The sequence below is a fragment of the Alligator sinensis genome, unplaced genomic scaffold, assembly GCF_000455745.1.
Source record: "Alligator sinensis unplaced genomic scaffold, ASM45574v1 scaffold505_1, whole genome shotgun sequence".
Classification (NCBI taxonomy): Eukaryota; Metazoa; Chordata; order Crocodylia; family Alligatoridae; genus Alligator; species Alligator sinensis.
The window spans coordinates 2,883,899-2,887,846 of NW_005841940.1; the positions used below are offsets into that span (position 1 = coordinate 2,883,899).

The window sequence follows — 3,948 nt, forward strand, 5'->3', positions numbered from 1 at the left end:
GGCTGGCGCCCATCGCTCCGGGGGCTGCTACAGCCGGGGCTGGGGTGAGTGTCGCCCTGTTCCCTCTGCTTTGTTGCCCTGTGCAGCCCCGGGAGCAGCACCCCTCCCCCTGCCCCTTCCCTAGTCCCAGCCTCACTCCCTCCCTCCCTCACTGCCATGGGAACCTATCTCTATTTGCTACATTGTCAAGTAGGTTTACTTTATGCGAACTCAGTTTATGCGCCGTTCTCCAGGAACACATATACTGCATAAATTGAGGGAAACCTGTAACCGTTCTCCAGGAACATATACTGCATAAATTGAGGGAAACCTGTAGTTCTCTTGTCTGTTTCCTGAGAGACACCACCAGGAGGTACCGCTCACATTGCAGGCACTCCCGGACCTGGCCATCACTGGAGGGAACCTATAAGCCACAGTCACCACAGTGCCAAACCTGGATGTGGGTGGAAGCATCAATGGTGAGCAGTTCTGCCTGGACAGAAACCTCATAGGTGCAAGCAGAGGCAGTGGCAGTGGCTCTGGCATTGCAACATCCTGCAGCCATTTTCCTGGGTCTCTTAATCTGCCTTCTTTCTCTTACTGCTCTTTTTCTAAGCAGACCTTCCCGAGCAAACTTGCCTGGAAGCTGACCTGTTTTTCGCTTGTTGGCCCCAAAAGGTTCCTTTTTTTCCTGCTTCCTTGCACCAAGCTGAAAGGCTTGCCCTTCAAAAAAGGTGTAGGGGGATGACATAAATTGGCCTAGGAACTGGCCAGCAAACTGCTTACTATGTATAGTTTGATTTAAAAAAACAGGGCTTGCATTTTCAGATTACTAAAGCTTCCCATACGCTTGTGTAACTTGCTGTGTCAGTGAGAGATCCACTGTTGAGCTTCATTTGTACACAGGTTTAGTTATTCATTTTCTGGATACTGAGCAGTTCTTTTAAATTATGACAGGCCATCTGTTCTTTTCTAAGCATGACTATATATTTTAATAATACTGGTAATAATGAATAGCTTGGGAAGGAATGTGCATTATAAGCCAAGGTTCAGGAAGCTTGAAGCTTTACAAAAATTATCAGGTTCCATGTTCCGATGTCATGTCAGGGCCAAAAGGCAGGCAGAGCCTCCAAATCACTTTTTGAAAACATTATGGAGGACTTCAGCAATTACAAAAGGTTTTAACTTGGTTTATGACATAGGGCCTCTTAGAAACCTATACATTTCAGGACTGCAGATCATCAAGATAGAAAATTAACCAGGTGCATTTCTCTCTTACTATCCCAATATAATAAAGGTGGAACGCTTTCTGTTAAAAAGAGTGTTGTTAAATTTTCTTTTTTAATTCAAATAGATTTTCACCAACTTATCTCTTAATAGTGAAACACTGATTATTTTATGGGGGGCTGTGGTTCTGCTGTGCCTAGGGAAGCAGGACGCTTTGAACATTATTTAGTAAATAAATAGGATTGCATCAAAAAACCCCCTGCTTTTTGTCAGCAGTTGCTCTTCCTATTGAAAACAACCCCAAATGCTGCTCAAGGGACAACAATGTACAGTATAAGACAAATGTATTCCATGCTTATCTGGTTGAGAACTAACATATCACTCCACTGGGTATAGCTCTTTGATTCACTGTAGCGGCTTTTAGCTTAACTGCTGTCCACAAAAATGAGGCTGGGGACACAGCATCATTGTTTGAATGCTGTGGTTGCAATCTGAGGGCAACCTAGTAGACACAACCCTGATTTAGTTCCCTATCTTGGGAGAGGCACTGAAGTTATTCAATGTCTGAGAAAACTATCTGTGCAGTTAAAAGGGAGGCTGAAATTGAGTTGGATCCAATCTTCCTATATATTTTTGATGCCAGGGTGACCTCATCTGACCAGGGTTTGAAAGATTAACATTTACATGGACATCTTTCTTTTATAATTAATACATCAGTGTGAACACTAGTAATGACTTGCTGTGCTTCTCCCACCATCTCTTCTGAGTCTTGCTCAATGCTTCATTGTTACAGCAAATTGGTCAGTTGATGAAAAGGGGAATGAAGAATGGGTTTTTTCGACTTACTTGATATTCCATATACTAGTATCTGATATTCACCTCTTGCAATAGGGAAATATCTGCTACACACTGGGCACATCTACATGTGCCTCTTAAGCAAGCTTAGCCTAAAATCACCATTTTTAAAGGGACATTAAGGGCATGTGTCTATATGTGTGCGCCCTTAATGCACCTTAAAAATGGCAATTTAAAGCTATGTGAGCCTAAATTTGATACCTGCCTAAAGCAGGTATCAAATTTAGGCGTAAATAGCTAAGTTGTATTACAGCACATGTAGATGCGCTAATGCACCATTAATGTGCATTAGCATGTCTGCATGTAAGCTAATGGGACTTAGCTATTTGCACCTAAATTTAATGTGCCTTAATGCACATTAGTGTACCTACGTGTAGATGCATGCCTAAATTACCTTAATGCGCCTTAACTTCTCGATTCACAGAACTTAAGGGGGGGTGGGGGTATCTCAAGTCCAGTAAGAGGCACCTTGGGTCCAGAAAGGTTGAGAACAATGAGTAGAGACCAAGCCAGTGTCACCTAACCCTACTTAGTAAGATTAAACAGACAAAGACCATATCTCCACATCTAGGCCATGTGAAAGTAGGTCTACAGCTTCCCATTTCTCTTAAAATTAAATGAAAGGCTTGCACCCATGGTAGTTTTCCCAAGTCTTTACTTATTTTCTATAGGTGGGTCATGTAAGTGTTATAGCAGCAGTAGGTATGCATACCAAGTAAGGAGCCATTCGTTCTTGAGTCTGCACAGGCTTGGAACTGTGGTGAGCTCAGTCACAAAACTAAGGAAGTGAAATGCCTTGCCTTTCACTTTAAAGCGAATAAGGCACTCGCCTTATGCAAAGGTGGTGCTGTTCCAGCCCACATTGGCAGCACTCACTTCAAAGTAGCAGATATAGATTCTGAAAGAGAAGAGAGAAACACTCTCCAGCTTTGTGGAATTCACTTGACAAAACTTCAGTATTTGCAGTCTAATACTCCTGCCCCATATTCCTTAAGAAGTTGTCTACATTTCACTGTTCTGTAGATTTCATTCTCCTTTTAAAAAAGTTGTAGCAGACGTTTGCCAGCGTTACATGTTTTTTCTTTAATTCCCTGACTATTTGTGCTTTAAAATTCTCTTTTGCTTTCCTCTCTCTCTTGCCCCCCTCCTTAGGTAAGTGTTTTCAGAATTTTATATTTTAAATAAAAAAGTGACATTGGCGATTTTAGTATGCTTTGGAAGAGCAACAGACATGCTTCTTTAAATGGAAACCTTTTAAAGCTAACTTTTCTACAATATTTATTTGCACCTTAGATTCAGCATTGGAATGCTAGCAAATAAGAACCCCAAAAATATATTTGATCACAAATGACTGCTGGAAAAAGCAGACAGACATCATAAGTAAATTAGATTTTCAAATTACTTGTAGGTTCAATAATCTGTATGATTGTAATGTGTTTATACAGCATCTAGAACAATGAAACCCTAAAAATCAGTACTACTAGTAGTAATCACTTGATTTTTCAAATGTTTTTTAAACTGATGTCTTCTACTTGCTTTAGTTTTAATTCTCATTTTATCCACATCATCAGTTTTGTTTTCTAGTCCGTGCCAGGTTATTGTGTCTGTACAGCAGTTTGTGTTCACGTCAGAAATCTATGGACACACCAGACAGCAATAATAGTTTAACTGCGGTCCTTAGAGCTAAACCTAAACCCTCCTAACGTTTAGGCTAATGAAATATTTCTCTTCCTATTTTTAGCTGACATTTGGGTCTATAGGAATTGGGTTTTTTTGGTATTTTCAAACAAGTTGTTAAAATAAAAAACCCAAATTAGGCTAATTGTTTTGTAAACTTACCTGTCTACAGGTATTTTCAGACGTTTGTTCAGCAGGTCAAACAACAAA

General features: G+C 40.5%; 1 pseudogene; it reads right to left on the reverse strand.

The window, feature by feature from the left end:
- Window positions 1-2,737: 2,737 nt before the first annotated feature.
- LOC102384180 overlaps window positions 2,738-3,948 on the reverse strand; it is a 14,777-nt pseudogene continuing 13,566 nt past the window's right edge.